The sequence below is a fragment of the Sminthopsis crassicaudata genome, chromosome 1, assembly GCF_048593235.1.
Source record: "Sminthopsis crassicaudata isolate SCR6 chromosome 1, ASM4859323v1, whole genome shotgun sequence".
NCBI classification, from domain to species: domain Eukaryota; kingdom Metazoa; phylum Chordata; class Mammalia; order Dasyuromorphia; family Dasyuridae; genus Sminthopsis; species Sminthopsis crassicaudata.
This window is the reverse complement of record NC_133617.1, coordinates 658,148,960-658,168,848: the sequence shown is the minus strand read 5'-3', so window position 1 is coordinate 658,168,848 and position 19,889 is coordinate 658,148,960. Positions and strand designations below refer to the sequence as shown.

Sequence of the window (19,889 nt, the reverse complement as noted above, 5' to 3'; positions counted from 1 at the left end):
ATGAAATAATTCATGTATGTATGTGTTAATTTGGTACCATCTTCTAAGATGCATTATAGTTAAGATTAAAATTATCTGAAATTTATAGGATGAATTCTGCTAGAGAATTTAGGAAGATAACTGCTTATGATTCAAATTGAAAGGTATTACCCCTGAAAGTTTTTTTTTAAGTAATCTTTAGTAACTCAATTCTATATTTTTGAATGTAATAAACAAGCATGCATTTGTATGACTCTATAGTATCAACGGCCAAAACTTTTAGCCTTCAATATTTCTTAGCATTATATAATAATATAGAACAGTATTCTACAGAGACAAGGTGATTTTCAGGTATTTTAAAATACAATAAAATTGACTAAACTATTACTTATCAATACGTTTTCAAGATTAGATATGTTACATGAAATAAAATTCATGTGGAGATAGTGAAAAGATAATGAAACAGAAACTGTACATATTTTGGAAATTTAAACATAACAACACGATATATTTTGACATTGCGTATAAATGATTGGAATATTTAAAATGTGACCTCTGAGCCAAAAGAGAAGAGAATCTGCCTCAGCTAGAATTTAAAGCTTGATTTATATTTTGGTCACTTGATCCTATTGCCCTAACATGACTGAATATGCTGCTTCTTTGTAAACACCTGGCATAGTCTATCAATCTCCAGGGAGGAGAAGTGTTTAAAGTGTTTATTGTTTTTTGTTTTTCGTTTTTGTTTTTTTTTAATATATAAAGTGGTGATGGATTTTTTCAGGTTTACAAATTAGCTCCTGTGAAATTTTTCTAAAAAATTGCCCATCAGAACTTGATTTGAGGAGAAGCAGGAGGTGGGGACTGAACATTATGATTGCTTTGTTGCTTTTGAATATTGATATTTTCAGAATATTCTTCAAGAAATATGGATACTGAGTATCTGATTAGAACACATGACATCTATCAAATTTCAGTGCCCTTTTCTGCCCCTTTTTCTTCTCATGCTCATAATTCTCTTTCTACTTCTTTTGAAATTGCTACTCAATCACCAGTACCAAATGTATCCATCTTGTTTACTTCTATCCTACAGTAATTAATATGCATTAATATAGGCTTCACTTCTGTCTCTGGGCAATAATTAGCTTTATGATATTATTGCATATGTTTGGATTAACATTTAGATCTGTGTCCCTTTTCTCCTTTTCAATAGTTATAAAATGTTTTTTTTTTCCCTATTTCTTTTCTTTCTTTGTTCCTTGATCCAGTCCACTTTCCTTAAAATGAGTTCTCAATTCTTAGAACTTAGCCATTTCCCATATCATGAAAGGTTTAAAGAAAAAAAAAATTAAAGTAGTCTTTAGATTTTTCCTTAAAATACCATGTTCAGTGTCATTTATGACAAATATTCAAAAACTTACTAAATGTCTTGCATGTGACAAATGCTAGAAACACAAAGAAGCCAGGGAGTGGTGAGGAGACTCCTACTTTCAGTGAGCTCAAAATTTAATTGGGGAAACAATATTGGAAAGAAAAAAAAAAAACTTTTAAAAATAAAACAAATGCAGTATAAATCAGAGATAATCTCAAAGGGAAAGTATGAATTTGGGGGGATAAGGAAAGACTTCTTGCAGAAAGTATGATTTTAGTTGAGACTTGAAGGAAGCCAGGGAAGTCAGGAAATAGCGATAAAGAAGGAAAATGTTCGAGTCATGAAAAGAACTAGTAAATCAGGTTGCAACTCTCAATAATTTGGAAGAACAAATAGGGAAAAGACCTCCATGTCTGAAACCTATCAAATGCCCTAAACATGTGTTAGCTCACCTGTTTCTATGATTTAACAAGAAGTGATTTTGGGGCATGCTATAGCATGTCTATGATCAACTGAAAAAAGCTTGTCAAATCCTCACACAAGAGGTGCTAATCTTCCTAAATCGTCCATATACTCCAGAAATTTATTTAATGAGATGAAATTAGATAAGTCAAATAATTTCTCTGTCTTAATTTCCTTTTCTGAAAAATGGTGAAAATAATAATACCTAGGTATGGAGACTTTCCCCAATGGAATAGGAGAATGAGAATAATTTGTTCCAATAATTATGAAGGCTTTTAAAGCAGGCATTGTGGATCTCTTAGGGTCTCCTTAGAAATCAAAGGTGCCACAGTCATCCACTGCTTCCCAAAGCCATTGGTAGTTGACCTGTCATTAGACATGATGACTCAAGAAGAAAGAGGGAAACTAATAACTTTGTGAAACACTTACTTAAATTCAGTTCCCACACAAACAATCACAAATATCTTGGACTGTATTTGAATTCAGGTCTTCTGACTTTATTTCTAGCACTCTATTATGCTATCAGTTGATCTTCCTCAACACACACTTGAACTACTATAATAATTTTCTAGGAAGTCATCAGTTCTATTTCTCCACCAAAAACATCCTTTATCCTCATAGAATTATTAAGCATCCATGCCTAGAGGATAAATTGTTTAATAACCAAAATTATCACAATTAATTTAACTGTTCTGCTATTTTGAGATGTTTCAGTTTTTTTTCCACAGATAAGTAATATTTCTATAAAATATTCCTAAATATTTTTTGTTTGTTTTTTTTTTGTTTGTTTTCCCTAACACTCAGGATATATTCAGAACAATAGAATTACTGGGTTAAGAAATATAATTACTTTTCTACTACTTATGACGAGTTTCCAGATTACTTTCCAGAAAAATTCTGCACTATTAATTTGCAATACTATCCTCAAGGAATCACAATGAGCCTAACTTCATTGAGTTTTCTTGATTTAAATTATTTTATCAATTTCAAAAGTTTGATATGGTATCTCAGCCCTATTTTAATTTACAGATTTTTATTAGTAAAGGCAACATATTTTTAAATGATTATTGCTGTTGATTCTTTTGAAAAAATGCCTTTTCCTGTTCTTTGATTCATACCTTATTGATTCTACCTCCACAATATCTTCCATATCCATGTTTTCTTTTCCATTGATATGACCACTAACTTCATTTGGGTCTTTGTTGATTCCAAAAAGGACAGCACTAAAAACAATTAAACAAGAACAACAGCAGCATAATGTTAAGTCAGTGGAAAAGCACTTATTAAAAAATATTATGCACCAAACACTGTACTAAGAGTTAGTGATACAAAAAAGGCAAAAAATGAAATCTCTGCTCTCAAGGAACCTACGTTATAACATGATAAATATCATTCAAATAACTATATACAAACAAGTTGAAAAGGCTACATTGGAGATAATTAGCAAAGGGGAGCCACTAGCAATAAGATAACTTTTGACAGCCTTTTAGTAGTTCATATCTTAAGAGAAAATTGAAGGAAGCCAGAGATATCAAGAATTTGATAGGAGGGCTGGTAAGAATTTCAAGTAAAGTAGATAATTATTGAACATGTATAGAGTTGAGAAATGATGAGTCATGTTTGGTGAATAGAAAGAAAGTCAATGTTTGGGCTGCAGAATACTTGAAGAGAAGTAAAGGGTAAGAAAATGGGAAAGGAAGAAAGGACCTAGATTATAAAAGCTCTTGAACATCAAACAGGATTTTATATTTGATCTTGGAGATAAGGAGTCACTCTGATGTTACATTGTTACACCTGAACTTTAGGAAAAACACTTTGAAAATTGAGTAAAGAGGAAACTATAGGAGTAAAACATGATCCAGGAAGGCAAATAAAAAAGCTATTTCAATAGTACAGATGTGAAATGATGAAGGCATATACTATGGTGGTGACAGCATCAGAGAAGAGAAGTAGACATACAAAATATTCTTATAAAGGCAGAATTGGAAGGACTCAATGACAGATTAAGATTTGATGTGAGATATAATAGGCAATGATGAATTGAGGATAATACCTAGATTGTGTATTTTGTGAGCATAGAAATGTCTCAGTAGAGTTTAGGAAGAGGAAAGGGCTTCAAGAGAAAGATAACTAATTCAGTTTGGAGCTGCTGAATTTATGAGATCAATGGGGCATCTCATAAGATGTCTACTAGCAGTTGGAGGTGTGAGATCAGAGATTAGCAGGTGAGTTAGGAATGTATAAATAAATCTGAGAAGTATCAGCATAGAGATAATTGATTCTTTATAAGTAGCTAGGCTTCATAACTGAAATAGCATAAAAGAAAAGAGCAAAGGTTAGGTTCTTGGGGAATACTAATAATTAGTGGATCTGATCTGATTAACAATTCATCAAATGATATTGAGAAAAAGTGGTGAGATGGTTTGGGGAAGTACCAAAAAAAGCAATCACTTAGAAATCTACAGAGAAGAGAGGTTCAAAAAAAGAAGGTACTTAACAGTGTTCACAGACAATATAGAGGATAAAAAAGATGACAATTGAGGGAAAGGTCATTATATTTGCCATAAGATCAATGCAAATTTTGGAGAGAGGAGCTTCTATTGAATTTTTCTATTGAAGAAGAGAAAAAAAAAGAAGAGAAAGAAAAAGAAAATGGAAGACAACTTTCTTAAGGAGTGGCCAAAAATGAGTGATAGACAGATAACTGATTTTTTTTTTTTTGAGGATTGGGAAGATATTGTCAAGTTTATAGGTAGAAGAGAAGCACCCAGTAGACATAGGGAAATTGAGCATTAATGATAAAAATAGGAATAAAAACACTGGTGGAGAATACAAGAAGGGATGAAAACACTCATGAATGGAAAAGGATATAAAAAGATTATTTTATTATAGTGGGGTCCCAGTTGAAATTATGCAGCAAAAATTTATAGTTGATCTAGTAAGCTTATTTTATGATTTATACTATATTCAATATACAATTATAGGTACCATATAATATAATTTATTTTACCACAAAAAATACTATTCATATTCAGTAGGATTAGAAATGAATTGTATAATTAAAGACATAAAGACACCCGAAAAGGAACAATCAATTAAAATCAATAAATAAACATTTAACCATTTAGTACTTTAGTATTTAGTGCATTGTACTAAGCGCTAGCAATGCAAAAAGAGTTAAAAAGCAACCTCTACCTTTAAGGAGCTAACAATATAATGGAGAAGGAGGAAGATGGAAGGTTATAACTGGTGAATACATATGCAAAGTAAGCTAGGAAAGAAAATAGGAAAGGGCCTTCTGATCCCTTTCCTAGAGAAGAAAGAAGAAATGAAAGGCTCCAAGAGGAATAGTTTTCCATTCCAATGACACTTTTGTTCTTTGGCTCTCCTTCCCATAGTCATAGGTCTTCCTGATTTTGTGACACAACTTGGGTCATCCAGATAAGAAATTTGGGGAGATGTTGGAGATGAATATGATTGGGCTGCTATGATATATATCCCTGCCCCCAACGAAATTGAACTTAATGACTTTGAAGGTTTTGGGTCTCAGGGCCCAAAAATTGTGTGGTAGTCATTTAGCAAATCAAGAGTTATATCTTCTTAACCTATAAATGGGCCCCACTTCCATATTTCTAACAACTGCTAGATTTATAGAAAAACAAACTATGATTTATGGGAAACATAGAGCTAAAATGTGTCTCTCATTTAGATCCCTGAGCACTTCAATCTGTTTCTCACCTTCCTTTCAAGGTTGCCTTCTTTTGTTGGTTTACATAAATCAAATACATACCATAGTGGGTGTCATTTTTGTTATAAGATAGGAGAGATTTTCAACATTTATCTTCCTTGCTTGTTTCATATTATTTTCAAAATTGCTTATTAAAAAGGATCTTATGCTTGTTTTCCTCCTAACATACTCAGAGTGACTAATAACTGCTGAAAATCTCATAAACAAATATACGTTGAAAAATAATCAGTCATTAACCAGTGGAAATCCTACAGCATACAAGATTCTGTAATAATTGGTACAATAATACTAATACCTCCTCATCTATAAAATGAAAGGCTTGTCCTCGATGATCTATCTGTAAGGTTTTTTACAGGTCTAACAATCTATGATAACTGCTGCTCTAAAGTTTATAAAGCACTTTACATTATTTCTCTCATTTGATCCTTGTAGCAACTTAGTGACATAACTAGGACACACAGCATTATTCTATTTTACTGACAATAAATCTGAAGGTTAGGGAGGTCAAGTGAATTTCCCAAGATCATGCAGCCAGCAATTATGTTAATTTCCTGAGCACTATTGAAGGAACAGGTATGTAGTACTGAAGAAGGGTGGAGATAAGCTTAAGAGTCATCCATATAAATTGGTGGGTGAAGCACTATAGTTATTAAAATTGAAAAAGGTATAAGAGAGAAAAGAGAAGAGGGCCAAGGAGAAGTCCTTGGAGAACTCTACTATTAAGGTTTTCATTAAATATCACTAATGGTTCAGAAAGAAAATAGAGAAATAATGATGGTCTCTTAGAATTCAAATAGCATTTTAAATGTATGACTCTCTGGTATACAAATACTGTAATACTTTATTGGTGATTTAGTCCCCTGTTAGGCTATAAGGTAGTAGGGATCATATTGCCTCTTGGGTAAGTTTAAGGGTTTTTTTGTTTGTTTGTTTGTTGTTTGTTTGTTTAGAATGTAAATCTCTATGTTCTGGTGGTCCCCAAATTCTCTAACACTTTTCTCAAGGGATGAATCTCCTAAAATTCACACTTTACCCAAACTTGAATGAAAATGAATTCAGATAGTCTAACTTCAAATACAAGATTTTTTCCCATAATTCCCTGTTGTGTTCTTAACATTAAGTCCCTATCTTTTGTTCTGCTTTCTAGAGTAGGACTGATTTTTGTCAACTGCTTTCACGGACCCCTTTTTTCTTTAGCAAAGATAACTCATCTCCATTTATAAGTGTTTCCATTCCAACCTTTCTACTGCCCTCTATCAATACTATTTTATCACTAATCTTCAGTCTCTCTAAACTTGCCAAATCTGCCTACAAATTTGCCAATATTTTCTCCAGTCATCAAAAAACAATCACTTATCTACCTTCATTGATTTTTGCATTTATTCTCCAATGATGAACCACCAGCTTTGTGAAATTAGAGTAATCCTCATAGATGAGAGGACTTCTAAGTGCTTTCTGGAAATGGTGGGGATGGGTCAGTGTATGACAAGAAGAGAGAAGGAAAAAGACTTTGGCTGCAATGTTGATGTTGGAGAAAGGAAATGATATTACAATTTCAAACACACTCCAGATGAAAAGTATCTGTATAGTGTTGTGAGTTTGTGTGTGTGTGTGTTTTATAACATGTAAACAAAAAATATTTTAAAAGTACACACAAAATGCTCCACTATGGGCTGAAAGATCTCAAACAATAGTGAGAATTTAAAAAAGGTCAGTTCAGATGTTTCTCCATTGAAGCCCAACCTCACACCAAATCATTGGATATGTAACAGATGGCCAGACCTTCTACTTCTTTGAAAAGCTTGGGGCCATCTGATCAATTAAGCAATCAACAAACATTTATGAAACACTGAATACTTGCAGACATTTGTAATTCTTTTTTTAAAAAAATTGAGTGTCTCTATTTCCAAGATAGTTAGGTGAAGATAATGGACAATCCTGGCTCTCCCTGCTTCCACCTCAGAAGCAAAAAAGCCAAGAAACTAATATAAATCATTCAAAATGAGAAGAGAATTAAAGCAATTCCTTTTAACATTGCTTACTTAGCATTCCTATCAAATAAATATAAAACATATACATAAAAAAATTGCTTATGAAGGAGAGAAGGGAAAAATAACCAAGATATTAGGGGAACAGAAAATGATTAAGACATCATATAAAAATAAGCCTTGAAAGAAGTTCAGGATCTTGAATTCTACTGAAACCCACTCCTTTACCACCTGTACTTTGTGACCACCAATGTGCTTCATTTTTATTCAGTTTTCTTGGCAGATTTAGGGTGTAATCAGTTCCTTCCAAAAGAATTTGGGATTTCTAACACTTTTCCTTCACAAAGTTAACTACAAGAAACAGCATGTTTTATTTTCCCTCTCACAATTTGTTTTGCAATTTCAAGATCTGACTCATAATATTATATTTGTCATTGCTGTTTTCTGGGCTTGCATCTTTTCTCTTTGATTATTTCTTGGAAACAGGATAGCTAGTTGCTTTGCTACAGCAAATTACTAACCCTTTTAAAATGCACTGCCTTTGAAATATAAATTGTGTACCTTTTTTGATAATAACAATAATAGCAAAATATTATTATTGAAATTATTGGGAATGAATAGACTGGGCACAAAATAAAATATTGAAATGAGGACCTCTGTTATAATATTCTCAAAATTTCCTTTAAAATAGGGGGGCGGAGCCAAGATAGCGGAGAGGAAACACACTACTCAGTGAACGTCCTCACTCCCTCACAACCAATTAGATAAATTAAGTCTCAAAATTAGCTCAGGACTAATAGATACCACAAGGACTGGAAGCACGACTTACCAGCTGAAGAGAATCTGGAATTTCAACAGGAAAGGTCAGTTCTCAGGGGAGGAATAAGAAAGACCAGCACAGACGGTGGGGTAGGGGCACACTGCGCCCATTGCGCTGGGAGGGGCTCTGGGATCAGAGAAGCCACTGAGGTAAAGGAATCTGGCACAGGCTGTTAGCTCTTCTCTGCTAATTATTTAGCAGTTCAGAAGAGAAAGCCAAAATATTTTAAAACTCAGATTAGATTTCCCCCCCCCCCACCCTGGGGGTGACTCGGCAGACTAGGCACCAGGGGGTGTGGCCTCAGCTACCTCCTGAGAATAGTTAAGAGACTGACAAGTGGGTGGATACGGCCCAAGGCAACACACACGGCCTAGCTTAGCTGGAGGGAGTGGAACTCAGCTCCAGGAAGTCCCAGAGAAGCGGAACCTTTGAACTAGGGACTGCGGTTTCTGGCAGACACTTCCAGTTTGAGCGCAGGGGCTTCTCACATCACCTGCTGCAGACATCCACTCCCCACCCGGACACATAGGCTGAGCTTCTTGCTGTCTTCACTATTCTACGCCCTCAAAGCACAGCAGTGCTAATCACCTCTGAGGCGCTTCCAGGGAGGGGGTGGGGAACTCTCTCCCAGAGCTCTCTCTTAGCGCGGGCGCAGGGGCCGCTGCATCCATCCGGTCTGGGAGGAAGCTGGTAAAGAAGTAAATAATTTCCTACCCCAGGGACAGACCCCAAAACATTTTTTAAGTATGAGCAAAAAAGCTAGAAAAACTATAGATTCCTTCTATACAGAGAAAGAGCGGGTACCCAACCCCGAGGAAGTTAACAGCAAAGATTCAGAAGATAACAACCTAAAGGGGAACGATTCCTGCCCCCCATCACATAACTCTCTCCTAGAGGAAGCTCTTAAGAAATTGAGGGAGATCGAAGAAAAATGGGGCAAGGAAAGGGAAGTTATGATAGAGAATAACAACGTCCTGAAATTGGAGTTGGAAAAAATAAAGAATTCACAGGAGATGCAGGGAAACAAAATTAGTGAATTAGAAAAGGTTAAAAAAACACAGGAAAGTAGGATTTCTGAATTGGAAAAGATAAAAAAGTCTCAAGAAAATAGAATTTCTGAATTGGAAAAAGAAAATAATTCTCAAAAAAAAAAAATTAGGGAAATGGAAAAAAATTCAATAGAGCAAAATAATTCATTTAAAAACGAAATTGGGCATTTACAAAAAGAACTAAAAACTGTGAAAGAAGAAAATAACTCCTTAAAAGTCAGGATGGAACAAATAGAAATGAATGATTCACAGAGAACTCAAGAATCAGTCAAACAAAACAAAAAAAATGAGAAGCTGGAGAACAACGTCAAATACTTACTGGGAAAATCTACAGACCTGGAAAATAGATCTAGGAGAGATAATCTGCGGATTATTGGACTTCCAGAAAACTATGACCAAAAAAAGAGCCTAGATTCTATTTTACAGGAAATTATCAAAGAGAACTGTCCAGAGATAATAGAAACAGAAGGGAAAGTAGATGTGGAAAGAATTCATCGAACTCCTTCTGAAATAGACCCTAAAAAAAGAACACCACGGAATATTGTGGCTAAGCTGCAGAATTACCACACAAAGGAGAAAATCCTGCAAGCAGCTAGAAAAAAACAATTTAAATACCAAGGTGCCACAATAAGGGTCACCCAAGATCTGGCTGCCTCCACATTAAAAGATAGAAGGGCCTGGAACCTGATATTCCGTAAGGCAAAAGATCAAGGACTGCAACCAAGAATGAACTACCCAGCTAAGTTTAGCATCTTTTTCCACGGAAGAAGATGGTCATTCAATGAAACAGAGGAATTCTATATGTTTCTAAGAAAAAAACCAGACTTAAACAAAAAATTTGATCTACATCCACAAGACTGAAGAGAAACAGAAAAAGGTACACAGAACCCTTGAGAACTGTAACTCTGTTGTGGGTATATAAAAAATACTCAAGGATAATTTGATTTTACTGATATAAAAGAAAAAAAGGGGGGTGTAGTAAAGGGAAGGAGGTCGGTTCAGAAAAAGGGGAAGGAGTGATAAAAAGAGGGAAACTACATCCCAGGAAGAGACATAGAAAATACACCATATCTGAGGGAACTTAGTGAGGGGGAGAATCATTGTGTGAATCTTACTCTCATCAGAAGAGGCTCAAAGAGTAAATAATTAACATACTTGTTTTTCAGAGAATTTTCTCTCACCTCATTAAAAGGGGGGAGAGGAAAAGGGAAAAGGAAAAGGGGAATAAGTGAAGGGACTTGGAGGGAGGGGGGAGGGATCCTAAAAAAAAAAAAAAAAAAAAAAAAGAGGGAGGGTTGCGCGTCACAAGGGGGGTCTGTAAATTAAATATCGGGGAGGGGTATGAGGGGGGTCAAGGGAAAAAAGCATAATCTGGGGATAATACGATGGCAGGAAATACAGAATTAGTAATTTTAACTGTAAATGTAAATGGGATGAACGATCCCATCAAACGGAGACGGATAGTAGATTGGATCAAAAAGCAGAACCCTACAATATGTTGCCTACAGGAAACACACTTAAAGCAGGGAGATACATACAGAGTAAAGGTAAAAGGTTGGAACAGAGCCTATTATGCTTCAGGTAAAGCCAAAAAAGCAGGGGTAGCTATCCTTATCTCAGATCAAGCAAAAGCAGAAGTAGATCTCGTTAAAAAAGATAAGGAAGGAAACTATATCCTGCTGAAAGGTAGCATAAATAATGAAGCCATATCAATACTAAACATATATGCACCAAGTGGTATAGCATCTAACTTTCTAAAGGAAAAGTTAAGAGAACTGCAAGAAGAAATAGACAGTAAAACTATAATAGTGGGAGATCTCAACCTTGCACTCTCAGATTTAGACAAATCAAACCACAAAACAAACAAGAAAGAAATTAAAAAAGTAAATAGAACATTAGAAAAACTAGGTATGATAGACCTTTGGAGAAAACTGAATGGCAATAGGAAGGAATATACTTTCTTCTCAGCAGTTCATGGATCCTATACAAAAATTGACCATATACTAGGACATAAAGATCTCAAAATTAAATGTAGGAAGGCAGAAATAATAAATGCCTTCTTCTCAGATCACAATGCAATAAAAGCTACATTCAGTAAAAAGTTAGGGGTAAATAGACCAAAGAGTAATTGGAAACTGAATAATCTCATCTTAAAGAATGACTGGGTGAAAGAGCAAATTATAGAAACAATTAACAATTTCACCCAAGATAATGATAATGATGAGACATCATACCAAAATCTTTGGGATGCAGCTAAAGCGGTAATAAGGGGAAATTTTATATCTTTAGAAGCTTATTTGAAGAAAATTGAGAAAGAGAAGATTAACGAATTGGGCTTACAACTTAAAAGGCTAGAAAAAGACCAAATTATAAACCCCCAACCAAAAATTAAACTCGAAATACAAAAATTAAAAGGAGAAATCAATAAAATTGAAAGTAAAAAAACTATTGAATTAATAAATAAAACCAAGAGTTGGTTTTATGAAAAAGCCAATAAAATAGATAAACCTTTGGTAAATTTGATCAAAAAAAAGAAAGAGGAAAATCAAATTGATAGTCTTACAAATGAAAAGGGGGATCTTTCCACCAATGAAGAGGAAATTAGAGAAATAATAAGGAGTTACTTTGCCCAACTTTATGCCAATAAATTTGATAACTTAAGTGAAATGGATGACTTCCTCCAAAAATATAGGCTCCCTAGATTAACAGAGGAGGAGATAAATTACTTAAATAGTCCCATTTCAGAAAAAGAAATAGAACAAGCTATTAATCAACTCCCCAGGAAAAAATCCCCAGGGCCAGATGGATTCACATGTGAATTCTACCAAACATTTAAAGAACAATTAGCCCCAATGTTATATAAATTATTTGAAAAAATAGGGGATGAAGGAGTCCTACCAAATTCCTTTTATGACACAGACATGGTACTGATACCTAAACCTGGTAGATCGAAAACTGAGAAAGAAAATTATAGACCAATCTCCTTAATGAATATTGATGCTAAAATCTTAAATAAGATATTAGCAAAAAGACTTCAGAAAATCATCTCCAAGATAATACACTATGATCAAGTAGGATTTATTCCAGGAATGCAGGGCTGGTTTAATATTAGGAAAACTATTAATATAATTGACCATATTAATAATCAAATTAATAAGAACCATATGATCATCTCAATAGATGCAGAAAAAGCATTTGACAAAATCCAACATCCATTCCTACTAAAAACTCTTGAGAGTATAGGAATAAATGGATTATTCCTTAGAATAATCAGGAGTATATATTTAAGACCGTCAGTAAGCATAATATGCAATAGAAATAAACTGCAACCTTTCCCAGTAAGATCAGGAGTGAAACAAGGTTGCCCACTATCACCATTACTATTCAATATAGTACTAGAAACGCTAGCCTCGGCAATAAGAGCCGAGAAAGAGATTCAAGGAATTAGAGTAGGAAATGAGGAAATTAAACTATCACTTTTTGCAGATGACATGATGGTATACTTAGAGAACCCCAAAGACTCTGCTAAAAAGCTACTAGAAATAATTCAAAATTTCAGCAAAGTGGCAGGATACAAAATAAATCCACATAAATCCTCGGCATTTTTATATATCACTAACAAAATGCAACAGCAAGAGATACAAAGAGAAATTCCATTCCAAACAAATGTTGAGAGTATAAAATATTTGGGAATCCATCTACCAAAGAAAAGTCAGGAATTATATGAGAAAAATTACAAAACACTTGCCACAAAAATAAAATCAGATTTAAATAATTGGAAAGACATTCAGTGCTCTTGGATAGGCCGAGCGAATATAATAAAGATGACAATACTCCCCAAACTAATCTATTTATTTAGTGCTATACCAATCAGACTCCCAAGAAACTATTTTAATGACCTAGAAAAAATAACAACAAAATTCATATGGAAGAATAAAAGGTCAAGAATTGCAAGGGAACTAATGAAAAAAAACTCAGAGGAAGGTGGTCTAAGTGTACCTGATCTAAAGCTATATTATATAGCAGCAGTCACCAAAACCATTTGGTATTGGCTAAGAAATAGACCGGTAGATCAGTGGAACAGATTAGATACAAAGGACAAAAAGGGGTACATCTATAGCAATCTAATCTTTGACAAACCCAAAGATTCCAACATTAGGGATAAAAATTCATTATTCGGAAAAAACTGTTGGGAAAACTGGAAATTAGTATGGCAGAAATTAGATATGGATCCACACTTAACACCATATACCAAGATAAGATCAAAATGGGTCCATGATTTAGGCATAAAGATGGAGATAATAAATAGATTAGAGGAACAGAGGATAATCTACCTCTCAGACTTGTGGAGGAGGAAGGAATTTATGACCAGAGGAGAACTAGAGATCATTATTGATCACAAAATAGAAGATTTTGATTACATCAAACTAAAAAGTTTCTGTACAAATAATACTAATGCAAACAAGATTAGAAGGGAAGTAACAAATTGGGAAAATATTTTTAAAAACAAAGGTTCTGACAAAGGTCTCATTTCCAAAATATATAGAGAACTGACCCTAATTTATAAGAAACCAAACCATTCTCCAATTGATAAATGGTCAAAGGATATGAACAGACAATTCTCAGAGGAAGAAATTGAAACTATATCCACTCACATGAAAGAGTGTTCCAAATCACTACTGATCAGAGAAATGCAAATTAAGACCACTCTGAGATACCACTACACACCTGTCAGATTGGCTAAGATGACAGGAACAAATAATGACAAATGTTGGAGGGGATGTGGGGAAATTGGGACACTAATACATTGCTGGTGGAGTTGTGAAAGAATCCAGCCATTCTGGAGAGCAATCTGGAATTATGCCCAAAAAGTTATCAAACTGTGCATACCCTTTGACCCAGCAGCGCTACTACTGGGATTATATCCCAAAGAAATACTAAAGAGCGGAAAGAGACATATATGTGCCAAAATGTTTGTGGCAGCTCTTTTTGTTGTAGCTAGAAACTGGAAGATGAATGGATGTCCATCAGTTGGAGAATGGTTGGGTAAATTGTGGTATATGAAAGTTATGGAATATTATTGCTCAGTAAGAAATGACCAGCAGGAGGAATACAGAGAGGGTTGGAGAGACTTAAATCAACTGATGCTGAGTGAAATGAGCAGAACCAGAAGATCACTGTAAACTTCAACAACGATACTGTATGAGGATGTATTCTGATGGAAGTGGAAATCTTCAACATAAAGAAGATCCAACTCACTTCCAGTTGATCAATGATGGACAGAGGTAGATACACCCAGAGAAGAAACACTGGGAGGGGAATGTAAATTGTTAGCACTAATATCTGTCTGCCCAGGTTGCATGTACCTTCGGATTCTAATGTTTATTGTGCAACAAGAAAATGATATTCACACACATGTATTGTACTTAGACTATATTGTAACACATGTAAAATGTATGGTATTGCCTGTCGTCGGGGGGAGGGAATAAGGGAGGGGGGGTAATTTGGAAAAATGAATACAAGGGATAATATTATAAAATATATATATATATATATATAATAAAAAAAAATTAAAAAAAAAAATTTCCTTTAAAATAGCCTTTTTAAGAAACTTAGTGAAGTCTTAAACTTTTCATTTTGCATCAGTCCTTCAACTTAACACTTAAAAGGCAGAAAAATGAAATTGTTTTGCTATCATAAGACAGTACAATTGTTAAGTAATATGTTTGTATTAGGAATGATATAAAATAGTGAAGGGTTAAGGGATCTTTTTGGCAGAATAATAAGATGGCTGTTTGTGTTTATAAATCTACATTTTTGTTTGAAATACTCCAATGTAGGCCCAAAGTAGAGTTTCAGGAAAAGGGTTAATGGGGAGCAATTTGCCTCCAGGTAAAGTGAAGAGAAATCAACAAGAACCCTGGGGCAGCTGCCCTTCATGATCCTTATTTATTGAATATGTTAGTTCTGTATACCTGTAGGGTATTGACCTTCTGTTTAGCAAAATCTTTCTTCCCAACTATAATTGGAAGGATAGAGAATAGGTCCATGACTCTTTCTAGAATCTGAAATCTGTAAAATAATATATTTCCATTTTGCTTCTGGGAAATGCTCTATAGTACAAATTCCTAGTGGCTCAAATTTAATAATAATTACTTTAAAAAAGGAAAGATTTTCTTCAAGATGGTTCTAATTATCTGTGAATCAGTAGGGTTCACAAAGATCATACCAAACAAGTTCTCTGATGTGTGCAATTGAAAATCAGAGAGACTTAACTATAAGGAATGCTTGTAGAGAATAGACCAGAGATTAAAATTTACATGATAAACTCCATGAAAGACAAGGGCATTTAGGGCATGAGATAGGGTTATATTAAGGTATTGGAAACAACATCAGCCACGTTAAGAAAGGAATGCAATGCTCCCCTCTCACCTCCCACCACTAATGATGTGAACACCACCAGGAGAACAATTTATAGTATAGCAATATTGTAAAAATGAACAATCCTGTAAACTATATTTAAGAATTCTGACCAATGACCAGCTATTCTGGTATAAGATCAGTGATGAAAAATGATGCCCTCTCCCTGAGAGAAATGTGATATGCAGAAGGAGGCAAATATTTTTAGATAATGTCAACATGGGATTTTTATTTACCCTGAGTTTACATAAATCTTTTACAGTAAATAACAATAGTTCTTATTGTCATTTCCCAGTAGAAGGTAGATGAGAGAGAGAGAAGATAAAGTCATTTTTTGGGGAAAAATATAATATAAAACAAAACCCCCCAAGAATTTAGTATTTCTCTGTAATTGGAAGGTACTAGTAAAACTAAAAAAAAACTTCAGTAAAAGGATTATTCTGTAAAAAGATTTCTTAATTTGTGTTCTCATCCTATATCATCTTACATGGTTCTCAGTTGCTCTATTAAACACAGGATCCCCAGCTCATACTTAAGCATGTTGTAACCATCACTACTCTATTATGTATCCATTTATCTTTCAATGCCAGGCTATATACAAATAGAAAAAATGTACAAACCTCTACATGAAAAGTATGGAATTATTAAGCAATATTTAGGCAGAACAAGTTAATGCAATTGAAATTGCATTATTTCCCCACCCTGCTATCACACAATATAACAGCCCTTTTTGAAGGAAAGCTGTATAGGTATATGAGAGCTCACTCTTAGGGAGAGGGCTACATAAGTTTCTGTGTCAACTGTCTCATAAGAGGGATTATAGTACCTGTCATAATGATAAGGGAAGAGCACCCTATGCTCATCTTGTTCCCCTTTGGAAATTAGCATCCTACCTGTATTGTGAATTCAAAATTGCTGCAAACACTATTCCATCCCTTTTTGGAATGTAAACCTATTAGAATTGACTTTGTATGAAAATTTATCTTTAAAAAATTGAGCATTACCCAATGCATTCTATATGCCTTGTATATTATTAATAAACTCTTTTTAGACTCATTTTCCTGAGTTTGATGGACTTATCAGGGTGAACCCTAATAAAGATTTTTCTTCCAAAAAGGAGATATCTGTTTAAAGCACAAAATGAAACACTTTAAAGCAAATAGCAATGCAGATTAATGGAAATGATGTGAATTCTCCCTCAGAGTAACCCTACTATTAGTAGAGAACAACATATATCCAGACAATATGTTGAATCGGGGAATTTATATAGCTAGAATATAAGCATATCCAAAGTAACCTACAAATCTACTGATACATCCTAGTGATATTACCAAGCTAGTCTCCACTGTAGTCTGAAATGCATCATGTTGGACATTTATTTTAGTTCTTCATCATGTTGAATCTGTGAAGCTCTTCTGGCTTCATGTTGAAGGAAATGTTTTCCTGCTACCATCTGCTAGGACTTAAGCAATGTAGCCTATTTAGTATATTTTTTTTGACTTCCTTTGTTGTTGTTCAATTGTTTTTTTAGTTGTGTCTGACTCTTTGTGAGCTAATTTTGGGATTTTCTTGACAAAAGCTTTTGGATTTGATTTGTCACTTCTATTTCTAGCTTATTTTATGGATGAAGAAACTCAAAATTAAGTGACTTGCACAAAGTCACATAGCAAGTAAGTATCTAAAGTTTGATGGATTTGAACTCAGGGAGCTGAGTCTTCCTGGCTCCAAACCCAGCACTCCATTCCTATCCACTGTGTCACCTACTGCCCATTAGATGAGATCAAATTATTAAAAAAAATAACAAATAAAAAGTTTTACACATTACCTATTATTTCATAGGCACTATGCATACACACACACACACACACACACACACACACACACATTTCCTTTCTCCTCCCTCTTGTTAGGTTAAAGCAAAAATAATTTTTTTCTTTTTGTCAGGGAGGGCTAGCAGTATTTTAATGAATGATCCAAGGCTAGAAACCAGAAAACTTTGTCAGACAACAAACAAAAACTATCAGAAGCCCCTAGGGATTCTTTTGATCTCTTTTCTTTTGGCATAAACTCAATATTTCTAGGCGTATTGATAGGACTTGGCATTAGATAATTCCTTTTGATACCCCATCTAGTCCCTGATTATTATTCTGCATACTCCAACCCATTTTGAATTCTATCTGGCCCTCAATACCCCATCTCAGAATGCTCCTTGATAAATAAAGCTTGGAGCACAAAGAAAAAGGTTAGATGATGCCACCAATAATTTGTCTTCACCTTTGACATTCCTATCATTATTACCCATAAAAAATCTGTTTATCATTCTGAGTTGCATAGGAATTCTGATCTCTCTAAATGTCTTCTAAATGATGTATTCATCCTTATATTTCAATATGCCTTTATTGAGAGACACTATAATGTTCTATTTAAGATGTTGCATCTCTAACATTTTAAGAAATGCCATTTAGAAAGTAGTCGGGTGATGATTAATTTTCTTTAAGAACATACAACATTTCTGTTTTGAGAATCATGCATATTTGAAAAAAAAAAGCAAAAAAAAAAAAAAAAAGATCATTCTGATCACGTGCCTAGACAGAAGAGCTGACATTTAATAATTACAGCTGCAATACTAGTATTATTCATTTGGGACAGAAGAGAGGCATTAAAACATTTTTCATCTTAGTTTTAATTAAACAGTCTTTTGCAAATGATATTTTCAAAGTATTCAAGGAGGTTTTCCATATGTTGTCTCTGACCTATGTGCTAGCTATAGATGATGAGTTGAGGATTAGGCCATGCTTAATTTGAGATCTAATCTCAAAAGTTCTCAAATATCCTTCTAATATTTGAAGATTGCACTTGCATATTTAAGATAGAAGTACTTTTTTCTCCTTTTTAAGAAGCAATACCAGTCTTTGCTGTGAAAGCGCTTCCTCAGCTTGAAGTAGACTTCACAGTCTCTTGTATAGATTTGTTCCTTTAGAACCACTTCAGTATTTTTGCATATTGTAACACTCATGATTTGATGGAAAATAATTATTGAGTCAATGGATAAATATTCATAGTTTTTTTTATAGATTATCACCCATTTCACCAACATCAGTGTATTTGAGCACAATAATTAAAACAGCCTTGATTCAAATTTGGGCTTATAATAAGACAATATATATAATTCAGTTCAACAGATATGCATAATAAATCACATCATTTATGTAATGTACTGATTCATCTCAGGACTTGTCTATATCACTGGTATCCTAGGATTCTGGTGTCAGGGAAGAAAGTGATGATGGCATATAGTCTATGAGGGATTATTCTAAGGAAACTTAAAGTACTAGGTTTATAAAAAGATTATGCAGAGATAAAAAGAATAATACATAAACTACAAAAAGATGTAAGAAATTTAGTGAATTCTGAATTCAATATGCATCAATAGAGTTATGAGATAATAAAAAAATTAAATGTAGTCATTGACTATTTTAATAGGGGCAAAGCATTTAGGAAACAGGAAGTAATAATCCCATGGTGCCCTGCTTTGACCAGATCAAACCTGTAGCATTGTGCTCAGTTGTAGTGTCATATTTTAGAGAGGTTATTAATAATAATATGGAGAACATACAGAGAAAGGTATGAAAGATAATGAAGATGTTTAAGTCATGCCATATGAAGACTGATTAGAGTAACATACTTGGAATGGGGGTATTATAGCTGTCTTCAAATATTTGAAAGGCTGTCACATGGAAGAAAAATAGAATTATTTTTTTTTATTATATATATATATATATATTTTATAATATTATCCCTTGTATTCATTTTTCCAATTTACCCCCCCTCCCTCTATTCCCTCCCCCGACGACAGGCAATACCATACATTTTACATGTGTTACAATATAGTCTAGATACAATACATGTGTGCGAATATCATTTTCTTGTTGCACAATAAACATTAGAATCCGAAGGTACATGCAACCTGGGCAGACAGATATTAGTGCTAACAATTTTCATTCCCCTCCCAGTGTTTCTTCTCTGGGTGCAGCTACCTCTGTCCATCATTGAT

General features: G+C 34.1%; 1 pseudogene; it reads right to left on the bottom strand.

Moving 5' to 3' along the window:
- The window catches only part of LOC141551171 (SNW domain-containing protein 1-like), a 102,830-nt pseudogene extending 83,979 nt beyond the window's left edge, over positions 1-18,851 (bottom strand).
- Between the last annotated feature and the right edge of the window lie 1,038 nt (positions 18,852-19,889).